General features: G+C 38.7%; 1 pseudogene; it reads right to left on the reverse strand.

The window, feature by feature from the left end:
* Positions 1 to 9,671: 9,671 nt before the first annotated feature.
* Positions 9,672 to 10,613, reverse strand: LOC133099626 (olfactory receptor 5B12-like; annotated as a pseudogene).
* Positions 10,614 to 13,424: the final 2,811 nt, after the last annotated feature.

The raw sequence follows: 13,424 nt of genomic DNA on the forward strand, positions 1-13,424 counted from the left end.
TGTGCCCCTGGGAAGGGACGTAGAAGGGGGGATTACAAGGGCAAAGATCCTCCCTGGGGAGTGAGTGGTTGGAGCCCCATATTAGGCACGCCAGCCTGGGGGCCCTACACGAGGAAGATGAGTCCCCTTAGCTGGTTAGAAAAACAGTGGACTAATAGGAGACCTGCTATGACACCTAGACTCTGCTAGTGAAGAGTGTGCCCACACTTGCTTACTCCTGAAACAAGGTGGAAAAATCGTCTTGGGATTCTGGCTGTTTTCCCGTGACCACTTCAGTGCATGCCCCCGCCTGACCCAAGCACCCGCCATACCCCGCTTGCTTCACAGTACAGCTCCACACGAATGCAGGGGCTACTGTGGGTGAGGGGGCTGGTCGGCTGTGAGAGACTGTGCCAGCCTGGAACCAGAACAGCCGCTGAGCAGGGTGGGGGCAGCCATTCCTGGGGCTTATGGAGGCAGAACATCAAAAGCAGTCCAGGGCTCTGGCTGTGGCCGGGACACCACAGCCTGTGCCCAGACCCATGCTGGGTGCCCCACTTGCTCCAGCTCTGCTCCCCTCTGGAACAAGGGTGACTGCGCTGGCAGAGGTAGAACATCCACATAGAGGGAAGAGCGCCAGAGCAGGCTGGAGCCTCAGGGATTCTGCTCCAGCAACTTGGGACCTGACCCCGTTCCCAATAGGGCAAGGTTAACCCCTGAGCAGAGGAGAAGCTCCAGCTCACACCTCGTTCTGGCTCTAGCCCCTCCATCTCCAGCCCCTCCTCCTACCAAGGAGATAGCTGCCAGCACACACTGGGGAAGGACGTGACTCATGCTCACATCAGACCCAGCTCTTCCACCAAATCCAGTGAGCATATGCAGGCTGTATAGGGACGCGCCCACACAAGGACATCCCTTCAAGACTGGAATAGGTAACTTTCAATTAATTTCATAGAGACAGAGAAAGTCAAGCAAAATGAGAAGGCAGAGGAATTGGTTTCAATTGAAAGAACATAAGAGAACTGCAGAAAAAACAACCAATGAAACAAATAATGTACCACATAAAGTGTTCAAAGCATTAGTAAAAAGAACACTAACTGAATTAAAGAATAGATGAGCACGGTGAGAATTTTAACAAGGAAATAGAAAATATAAAAAAGAAAAAATGAGAACAGAAAAATACAACAACTGAAATGAGAAACACACTAGCAAAAATTAGCAGCAGACTAGGTAATACAGAAGTGATCTGGAAGATAGATTAATGGCTATAATCCCCTATGCTGTACAATATATCCTTGGTGCTTATCTATTTTATACATAGTAGTTTGTATCTCTTAATCCCATATACCTAATTTACCCCTCTTCCCTTCCCTCTCCCTTTGGTAACCACTAGTTTGTTTTCTATATGTGTGAGTCTGTTTCTGCTTTGCATATATATTCATTTGCATTATTTTTTAGATTCCAAATGTAATATGATACAGTATTTGTCTTTCTCTGTCTGTATTATTTCACTAAGCTAAATATTCTCTAGGTCCATCCATGTTGATACAAATGGCAGAATTTCATGCTTTTTTATGGATGAGTAGTATGTATGTATGTGTGTGTGTATATATATATAATCCACTACTTCTTCTTTATCCATTCATCTCTTGATGGGCACTTGGCTTGCTTCCATGTCTTGCTTATTGTAAATAGTGCTGCTATGCATGTATCTTTTCAAATTATATTTTAATTTTTTCCAGATATGTACCCAGAAGTGGACGTTCTGGATCATATGGTAGTTCTATTTTTAGTTTTTTAAGGATCCTTCATACTGTTTTCCACAGTGATTGCACCAATTCACATTCCCACCAACAGTGTACAAGCATTCCCTTTTCTCCATATCCTCTCCAACATTTTTTGTGGACTTTGTATGATGGCCATTTTGGCTGGTGTGAGGTGACACCTCTTTGTAGTTTTGATTTGAATTTCTCTAATAATTAGTGATGTGGAGCATCTTTTCATGTACCTATTGGCCATCTTTATGCCCTCTTTGGAGAAATGTCTATTTAGGTTTTCTGCCCATTTAAAAAAAATTTTTTTTGGCTGCTTTGGGTCTTAGTTGTGGTGCACAGGCTCTTCATTGCGGTGCACGGGCTTCTCTCTAGTTGTGGCGTGTGGGTTTTCTCTCTAGTTGTGGCACGTGGTCTCCAGAATGCATGGGCTCTGTAGTTTGCGGCACTTGGGCTCTCTCAATGAGACACATGAGCTCAGTAGTTGTAGCATGCAGGCTTACTTGCCCCTGCACTGGAAGGCGGATTCTTTACCACTGGACCAGCAGGGAAGTCCCTTCTGCCCATTTTTTGATTGAGTTATTTGGTTTTCTCTTTTACTGAGTTTTATGAGCTCTTTGTATATTTTGGAAATGAATCCCTTGTTGGTCGCATTATTTGCAAAAATTTTCTCCTGGTCTGTAGGTTGTCTTTTCATTGTAAAAAGTTTTAAATTTAATTAGGTCCCATTTCTTTATTTTTGTTTTTATTTCTTTTCCCTTAGGAGACTGATTCAAGAAAATATTGCTACAATTTATGTTAAAGACTGTTCCACCTATGTTCTCTTCTAGAAATTTTATGGTTTCAGGTCTTACATTTAGGTCTTTAATCCATTTTGAGTTTATCTTTGTATATGGTATGAGGGAATGTTCTAATCTCATTGTTTTACACGTGCTGTCCAGTTTTTCCAGCACCACTTGCTGACGATACTGTTCTTTCTCCATTGTGTATTCTTACCTACTTTGTCATCAATTAATTGAACGTAGGTAGGTGGGTTTATCATGTTAGATATCTTCCCTTTTTACCCACTTTGATGAGATTGTTTTATCATGAATGGACAATCAGTTTTGTCAATGCTTTTTTTGCATCTGTTGAGATTATCGTGTGATTTTTATCTTTCCTTTTGTTAATGTGGTGTATCACATTGATTGATTTCTGTATGGTGAACTATCCATGTGACCATGGAATAAATCTAACTTGATCATGGTGTTAAATTTTAGATTGCTCTAAAAGATATCTTTATAATTGTTATCATAATGCTGAATGATTCATAGTGTTCTAACATCCCCAAATTTAAAACTAGGCTAAGTTATTCTTAGAGATTGGCAAGGACCAATCAGGTCAACCTCTAATTTGAGCTTAAATGCCAATCTATAAATTGGTGGCCTGACTGCATAGATGAAGGAAGGAGCATAAAACGTGTCCTTGGCTGAGTACCTGAAGACAAAGAGTCAAACCATACTTTAAAATTAAATGTTATTTTTATTATTATTTCTCTTGTCATACTCTGGTCTGTTTTTTTTTAATTAAAATTATCATGTGAAGATGTAACTTCTGGATAATAAGTTGATAAAGATGAAAACTGAACTAATTAAAGATGACCATATAATGATGTTTATTATCACTGAAATGGAACAAAAACAACACATTAAGTAATAAACCTATAACCAGGATATTTGGCACCAAGTTTATATTTAAGAATGTATTATCAAGGGAGGACCTTCAAGATGGAAGAGGAGTAAGACGTGGAGATCACCTTCCTCCCTACATATACATCAAAAATACATCAACATGTGGACCAACTCGTACAGAACACCTACTAAACGCTGGCAGAAGACCTCAGACTTCCCAAAAGGCAAGAAAATCCCTGGCCGTTAGGCTGACAGGGTCTTGGTGCTCAGGCTGGGTGTCAGGCCTGAGCCTCGGACGTGGGAGAGCCGAGTTCAGGATATTAGACCACCAGAGACCTCCTGGCCCCATGTAATATCAATAAGTGAGAACTCTCCCAGAGGTCTCCATCTCAGTGCTAAGACCCAGCTCCACTCAACAACCAGCAAGCTCCAGTGCTGGACAGCCCATGCCAAACAACTAGCAAGACAGGAACACAACACCACCCATTAGCAGAGAGGCTACCTAAAATCATAATAAGTTCACAGACACCCCAAAACATACCACCGGATGCAGTCCTGCCCACCAGAAAGACAAGATCCAGCCTCATTCACCAGAACACAGGCACAAGTCCCCTGCACCAGGAAGCCTACACAACCCACTGAACCAACCTTACTCACTGGGGGCAGACACCAAAAACAACAGGAATTACGAACCAGCAGCACACAAAAAGGAGACCCCAAACACAGTAAGTTAAGCAAAATGAGAGACAGAGAAATACATAGCAGATGAAGGAGCAAAGTAAAAAACCACCAGAACAAACAAATGAAGAGGAAATAGGCAGGCTACCTGAAAGAGAATTCAGAGTAATGATAGTAAAGATGATCCAAAATCTTGGAAATAGGATGCAGAAAATACAAGAAACGTTTAACAAGGACCGAGAAGAACTAAAGAGCAAACAAACAGTGATGAACAACACAATAAATGAAATTAAAAATTCTCTAGAACGAATCAATAGCAGAATAACTGAGGCAGAAGAACGGATGAGTGACCTGGAAGATAAAATATTGGAAATAACTACCACAGAGCAGAATGAAGAAAAAAGAATGAAAAGAATTGAGGACAGTCTCAGAGACCTCTGGGACAATACTAAATGCACCAACATTCGAATTATAGGGGTCCCAGAAGAAGAAAAGAAAAAGAAAGGGGCTGAGAAAATATTTGAAGAGATTATAGTTGAAAACTTCCCTAATATGGGAAAGGAAATAGTCAGTCAAGTCCAGGAAGTGCAGAGAGTCTCATACAGGATAAATCCAAGAAGAAACACGCCAAGACACATATTAATCAAACTATCAAAACTTAAATACAAAGAAAAAAAATTAAAAGCAGCAAGGGAAAAGCAACAAATAACATACAAGGGAATCCTCATAAGGTTAACAGCTGATTTTTCAGCAGAAATTCTGAAAGCCAGAAGGGAGTGGCAGGACATATTGAAAGTGATGAAAGGGAAAAACCTACAACCAAGATTACACTACCCAGCAAGGATCTCATTCAGATTTGACAGAGAAATTAAAACCTTTACAGACAAGCAAAAGCTAAGAGAATTCAGCACCACCAAACCACCTTTACAACAAATGCTAAAGGAACTTCTCTAGGCAGGAAACACAAGAGAAGGAAAAGACCTACAAAAAGAAACCCAAAACAATTAAGAAAACGGTAATAGGAATATACATACTGATAATTACCTTAAATGTACATGGATTAAATGCTCCAACCAAAAGACATAGACTGGCTGAATGGATACAAAAACAAGACCCGTATATATGCTGTCTACAAGTGACCCATTTCAGACCTAGGGACACATACAGACTGAAAGTGAGGGGATGGAAAAAGATATTCCATGCAAAACAAAGACTATTACAAGAGACAAAGAAGGACACTACATAATGATCAAGGGATCAATCCAAGAAGAAGATATAACAATTGTAAATATTTATGCACCCAACATAGGAGCACCTCAATACATAAGGAAAATACTAACAGCCATAAAAGGGGAAATCGACAGTAACACAATCATAGTAGGGGACTTTAACACCCCACTTTCACCAATGGACAGATCATCCAAAATGAAAATAAACAAGGAAACACAAGCTTTAAATGATACATTAAACAAGATGGACTTAATTGATATTTATAGGACATTCCATCCAAAAATAACAGAATACACATTCTTCTCAAGTGCTCATGGAACATTCTCCAGGATAGATCATATCTTGGGTCACAAATCAAGCCTTGGTAAATTGAAGAAAATTGAAATCGTATCAAGTATCTTTTCCGACCACAATGATATGAGACTAGATATCAATTACAGGAAAAAATCTGTAGGAAATACAAACACATGGAGGCTAAACAACACTATACTTAATAAATAACCAAGAGATCATTGAAGAAATCAAAGAGGAAATCAAAAAATACCTAGAAACAAATGACAATGAAAACACAATGACCCAAAACCTATGGGATGCAGCAAAAGCAGTTCTAAGAGGGATGTTTATAGCTATACAAGCCTACTTTAAGAAACAAGAAACAACTCAAATAAACAACCAAACCTTACACCTAAAGCAATTAGAGAAAGAAGAACAAAAAACCCCCAAAGTTAGCAGAAGGAAAGAAATCATAAAGATCAGATCAGAAATAAATGAAAAAGAAATGAGGGAAACAATAACAAAGATCAATAAAACTAAAAGCTGGTTCTTTGAGAAGATAAACAAAATTGATAAACCACTAGGCAGACTGATCAAGTAAAAAAGGGAGAAGACTCAAATCAACAGAATTAGAAATGAAAAAGGAGAAGTAACAACTGACACTGCAGAAATACAAAGAATCATGAGGGATTACTGCAAGCAAATATATGCCAATAAAATGGACAACCTGGAAGAAATGGACAAATTCTTAGAAATGCACAACATTCCGAGACTGAAGCAGGAAGAAATAGAAAATATGAACAGACCAATCATGAGCACTGAAATTGAAACTGTGATTAAAAATCTTCCAACAAACAAAAGCCCAGGACCACATGGCTCCACAGGTGAATTCTGTCAAACATTTAGAGAAGAGCTAACACCTATCCTTCTCAAACTCTTCCAAAGTATAGCAGAGGGAGGAACACTCCCAAACTCATTCTATGAGGCCACCATCACTCTGATACCAAAACCAGACAAAGATGTCCCAAAGAAAGAAAACTACAGGCCAATATCACTGATGAACATAGATGCAAAAATCCTCAACAAAATACTAGCAAAGAGAATCCAACAGCACATTAAAAGGATCATACACTATGATCAAGTGGGGTTTATCCCAGGAATGCAAGGATTCTTCAATATATGCAAAACAATCAACGTGATACACCATATTAACAAATTGAAGGAGAAAAACCATATGATCTTCTCAATAGATGCGGAGAAAGCTTTTGACAAAATTCAGCACCCATTTATGATAAAAACCCTCCAGAAAGTAGGCATAGAGGGAACTTACCTGAACATAATAAAGGCCATATATGACAAACCCACAGCCAACATCGTCCTCAATGGTGAAAAACTGAAACCATTTCCACTAAGAACAGGAACAAGACAAGGTTGCCCACTCTCACCACTATTATTCAACATAGTTTTGGAAGTGTTAGCCACAGCAATCAGAGAAGAAAAAGAAATAAAAGGAATCCAAATCGGAAAAGAAGAAGTAAAGCTGTCACTGTTTGCAGATGACATGGTACTATATACATAGAGAAAGATGCTACCAGAAAACTGCTAGGGCTAATCAATGAATTTGGTAAAGTAGCAGGATACAAAATTAATGCACAGAAATCTCTTGCATTCCTATACACTAAGGATGAAAAATCTGAAAGTGAAATTATAAAACACTCCCATTTACCATTGCAATAAAAAGAATAAAATATCTAGGAATAAACCTACCTAAGGAGACAAAAGACCTGTATGCAGAAAATTATAAGACACTGATGAAAGAAATTAAAGATGATACAAATAGATGGAGAGATATAGCATGTTCTTGGATTGGAAGAATCAACATTGTAAAAATGACTCTACTACCCAAAGCAATCTACTGATTCAATGCAATCCCTATCAAACTACCACTGGCATTTTTCACAGAACTAGAACAAAAAATTTCACAATTTGTATGGAAACACAAAAGACCCCGAATAGCCAAAGCAATCTTGAGAAAGAAAAACGGAGCTGGAGCAATCAGGCTCCCTGACTTCAGACTATACTACAAAGCTACAGTAATGAAGACAGTATGGTACTGGCACAAAAACAGAAATATAGATCAATGGAACAGTATAGAAAGCCCAGAGATAAAACCACGCACATATGGTCACCTTATCTTTGATAAAGGAGGCAAGAATATACAGTGGAGAAAAGACAGCCTCTTCAATAAGTGGTGCTGGGAAAACTGGACAGCCACATATAAAAGGATGAAATTAGAACACTACCTAACACCATACACAAAAATAAACTCAAAATGGATTAAAGACCTATATGTAAGGCCAGACACCATCAAACTCTTAGAGGAAAACATAGGCAGAACACTCTATGACATAAATCACAGCAAGATCCTTTTTGACCCACCTCCTAGAGAAATGGAAATAAAAACAAAAATAAACAAATTGGACCTAATGAAACTTAAAAGTTTTTGCACAGCAAAGGAAACCATAAACAAGACGAAAAAACAACCTTCAGAATGGAAGAAAATATTTGCAAATGAAGCAACTGACAAAGGATTAATCTCCACAATATACAAGCAGCTCATGCAGCTCAATATCAAAAAAACAAAAAACCCAATCCAAAAATGGGCAGAAGACCGAAATAGACATTTCTCCAATGAAGATGTACAGATTGCCAACAAACACATAAAAGGATGTTCAGCATCACTAATCATTAGAGAAATGCAAATCAAAACTACAATGAGGTATTACCTCACACCGGTCAGAATGGCCACCATCAAAAACTCTACAAACAATAAATGCTAGATAGGATGTGGAGAAAAGGTAACCCTCTGGCACTGTTGGGAATGTAAATTGATACAGCCGCTATGGAGAACAGTATGGAGGTTCCTTAATAAACTAAAAATAAAACTACCATGTGACCCAGCAATGCCACTACTGGGCATATACCCTGAGAAAACCATAATTCAAAAAGAGACACATACCACAATATTCATTGCAGTACTCTTTACAATAGCCAGGACATGGAAGCAACCTAAGTGTCCATCGACAGAGGAATGGATAAGAAGATGTGGCACATATATATAATGGAATATTACTCAGCCATAAAAAGAAACAAAACTGAGTTATTTCTAGTGAGGTGGATGGACCTAGACTCTGTCCATTTCTGTCCAGAGTGAAGTAAGTCAGAAACAGAAAAACAAATACCATATGCTAACACACATATATGGAATCTAAAAAAAAAAAAGGTTCTGAAGAACCTAGGTGCAGGACAGGAATAAAGACGCAGACATAGAGAATGGACTTGAGGACACGGGGAGGGGGTAGGGTAAGCTGGGATGAAGTGAGAGAGTGGCATGGATATATATACGCTACCAAATGTAAAATAGATAGCTAGTGGGAATCAGCCACATAGCACAGGGAGATCAGCTCCGTGCTTTGTGACCACCTAGACGGGTGGAATAGGGATGGTGGGAGGGAGACGCAAGATGGAGGGGATATGGGGATATATGTATACGTATAGCTTATTCACTTTGTTATATAGCAGAAACTAACACAACAATGTAAAACAATTATACTCCAATAAAGATGGTAAAAAATAAACCCAAAACGAATGTATTATCAGACACCAAAATCATTGTTTTAAATTATACTAATAAAAATAGACTAATCCCACTTATGTTTGGACTCATTTTTCTGTCCACTCATGGATGTGTGAATTACATGTGGTTTGCATAAATGATGTTTCTTCGGGCATGTACTTAAATATACTTTGAGTGAAATGAGAGTGGGGATGATCATGTGAAATAATGAAATGTAATTAAGAAGAAATTTTATAATAAGACTTCTATGCTCAAGTTTGATACTTCTTAAGCTACTATTCCTGATATATCATATTTGTAAGCCACTTCTGTCATAGACTTAATAAATAACTTGAGAAAGTACATTAAAAATTTACAAAATTGTTGGCCTAGCAAGTCAATATATTCCCTAGCTTGATCTGACCTGTTTGGTACATAGTTGTTTCTATATAATTAAAATATGAATCTTATAGAAGACTTTGCCTTCCCTCTAGCCTTTTTAAAGGCAATCTTTACCTTTGTGTTCCTCAGGTGGATTCAGCATAGGAACGACTATAGCGTAGAACACAGTTGCCATTTTGTCTGTGTCCGTGGAATGGCGGGAGCTGGGCTGTAAGTACATGAAGGCACCTGTCCCATAGAAGATGGACACGGCAGTGAGGTGAGAAGCACAGGTGGAAAAGGCCTTCTGATGTCCTTCAGATGAGTGCATCCTCAGAATGGGGACAAACATAAACACGTAAGGGATCAACATGACCAGGACAGAAAAGATGATATTGAAGCCCACCAAAGCAAAAAACACCATCTCACTTCTGTTGTTGTCTGAGCATGAGAGAGCCAGGACAGGAGTACCATCACAGAAAAGTGATCAATCACATTGGATCTGCAGAAAGAGAGACTGAATATGTTCCAAGTGTGCATAGAGGCCTCCAGAAATCCAAGGACCTAGGAACAAATGACCATCCATGCACACACCCTTGTTGTCATGATGTTGGTGTAATGTAGTGGTTTACATACTGCTGCATGACGGTCATAGGCCATTGAGGCCAAGAAAAATGTTTCCACAATGAGAAAGACTGTAAAAAAGAAAAACTGAGCAGTATATGCATTGTAGGAAATGACCTTGTCTCCTATGAGGAATCCGGCCACCACTTTGGGAGTGACAGCTGTGGAGTAACCAAAGTCTACCAGAGAGAGGTGACTGAGGAAGAAGAACATGGGAGTGTGGAGATGAGGGTCCAGCTGGGTCAACGTGATCACCCCCAAGTTCCCAACCAGAGTGATGAGGTAGATGAGAGTGAACACTAGAAAGAGGGGCATCTGCAGTTCTGGGGCATCAGTTATCCCAACAAAAATGAATTCAGTCACCTTTGTACTGTTCTCCATGGGGGTCATTTGTGCAATAAGTGAATGACCTGTAGCAATGAGAAAAGAGGATCCGGGTAGTAACTGGGTTTAGAACTATCAGGCCCAAGGTATGCCTTATGTCAGAATTCTCTGAATTTAAGATGGGCATAACAACAAAAGGTAATTTTTAAATATTGGGAGAAACGTAGAATGTCCTCGCTTAAAGGATTTTGAAGATAATATAATGCAATCTTCTACCCTAATAAATGATCAAATTAAAGTTCAGAGATGGAAAGTGACTTATGCATAAAATCACAGGATTTGTTACTAAATGATATATGTTGGCCTCCCAATTCAGATTTTCAAACACTGACACAGAATATGCGTGCAATAAAATAGGTTACTGTAATTGAATTCATTTCATTTCAGTTACCACTATTGTCTCAAGAGCAGCATTATATTCTACTAAAACATAGTTTAATACATCATGTTCCAGCCTTCAGTAGTCTCATAGGATAATAGGACACATAGAATGTGTAATTCCCACAGGGTGGGATACTGTAGAAACTCCTGTACAAGGAGTAAAGACATCCAGACAATAAAATTAAAAGTGTACATCCAGACTAAGGACATTTGGATGCAAGTTCTAGCTCCACCACGTACTAGATGACCGACTTTGGGTATTGCTCAGTATCACTTGGCCATCAGTTTTCCCTTGAACTCATTATCAAACTGGAGTGATAAAGCAAACTGGCATCGTAGGCTTTTACACATTATGATTAGGACAGTTATTGGTCCATGTATTGATTAGAAGAGTGGATGTTGTAATAGAAGAATTCCAGATAACTCTGAAATCAAACATCCTATATCTTCACTCATTCCCTTTGCTTCTGCCCCAAATTTCTTCCACCCTCATATTCCATCTATGCCTTCCTCCAATTTTTCACACAATATTCCTCTTCTACTCAGATAGTGGCCAGTCCAGCTATACCAAGTAAGAATCCATTTACTTTCTGAGTCATCTTGCATGTTAACTAAGATGTCTGAGCCTCAGTTTCCCCATATGTAAAATAGATATAACAATATAGCCTGGCACTAAACAAGAATTTAAAAATATAGATATTCTAATAGTTAGAGATTGTGCAGGCTCTATCTAGGGATCCAAAATGTAGGTGAGGTTAAGGAAAGCTTCCATGTCAGAATGAAATCTGGGATGTTATGATTTCACCCATTTCATTTGCCTTTGCATTAATCTTATTAATCTATCAACAGATAATGATGGCTTGAACCAAGGTGGTAGTGAGAGAGGTAGTGAGAAATTACCCAGTTCTGGAGAAATTACCCAATTCAAAAGTAGGGCTGGCTGGATTTCCTGCTATATTGAATGTAGGGCATTAGAGAAAGAGGGAACAATGATGACTCCATTTTTTGTACAGTAACAAATGAAATGGTTTAGAAGAAGCAGATTTTTGAGAAAGAACAAGAAAGATGATTTCAGATTAGTCATGCTGAGTTTTAGATTCCTTTTAGCCATCTAATTTAGAAGGGTTGCATAAACAATTGGACCGGTTGCATCAGATTTGATTAATTCAAACTGTATTAGCAATTTTCTAATGGTTTAACATTCACATATTATATTAAATACACAAAACTAAATAAGACCAATAAAGGAAAAAGTTTAGAGAAAAAAAATCTGAGTATGATAATGTTACAAACTCAAGAACATGGAACCATACAGCATTAAGAGGAAAGTGGAAGAGAAAACTGCCACCACTGAGACGGCTGCAAGGGAAGCACTGTCCCAGGACACAGATTTCAGTTGGACCAAGTAGGTAAAGGGACCTTTCAGAGGAGAGGTTAAATGTATATTTGCTTATGTTGACAACTGACTATAATTCCAGAGGGCATGGCGGAATGATCACGAGTTGGGCAGGAGTGGCTGCTGGGCTTAGAAAAGGGGATATAAAGAGATGTGGACATGATTTAACAGGGGTTGAGGGCTGACCTGAGATTCCTCAGCTTCATGGTAAGTGACACAGTGATAAAGAGAATCATGAGATTAGTCCTCAGGTCTCAAGGTAGAGGGTGACAACCAGGCTATGAGGTTGTGGGGTGGAGAGGGAAGGTGAAGGTGTTGACAGAAGCCTGCAGTTTCCCACTCCCTCTTTACTCCTGCTGTTGGGGGGTAGGGAGGCATTATTATCCAGAGAAGACACCCTCTTGGTTCCTACTTACCTTAATCAATACACATCTTAGATGTCCCTAAATCTGGGGGGGGGGAAATGTACTGAAAGCATTTCATTTTATTTTTTACCATCTTCTCAACAAAGTGAAGGAGTGAGTCTTAATCCAGCATTTTCCTACGGGGGAGAAAAAACTAGTTTCAGGAACATTCTTGTGATAAAATTAACCTACTGATAAAAATAAGAATTATAAAAGGTCTTTGAATCATGTAGTGACCTTTTAGCAATCTTTTTGAAAAGATTTTTATGGATTAGACCACGACATATTGGGTGTTCAGGACAAAATTAAAAAGTGCACAAGCTCTGTGGTGACCTAAATGGGAAGAAAATCTAAAAAAAAAAAAAAAAAATGGTGGATATATGTATACATACAACTGATTCACTTTGCTGCACAGTAGAAACTAACACAACATTGTAAAGCAAATAAACTCCAATAAAAATCTTTTTTAAAAAGTGCACAAGACGTTCTGTGCTCTCAGTACAATTCAAATTTATTCTTCAGAGAATAACGTGAGTTTCAAAGCTTTCATGAAGTCTTCAAAAATTCTTCCTCTTTAGACACTGCTTTTCCATTATAACCTATAGAGCACCACTGATCACTTTGTTACTCATAATA

Source organism: Eubalaena glacialis, chromosome 10, assembly GCF_028564815.1.
Source record: "Eubalaena glacialis isolate mEubGla1 chromosome 10, mEubGla1.1.hap2.+ XY, whole genome shotgun sequence".
In the NCBI taxonomy this organism is placed as follows: domain Eukaryota; kingdom Metazoa; phylum Chordata; class Mammalia; order Artiodactyla; family Balaenidae; genus Eubalaena; species Eubalaena glacialis.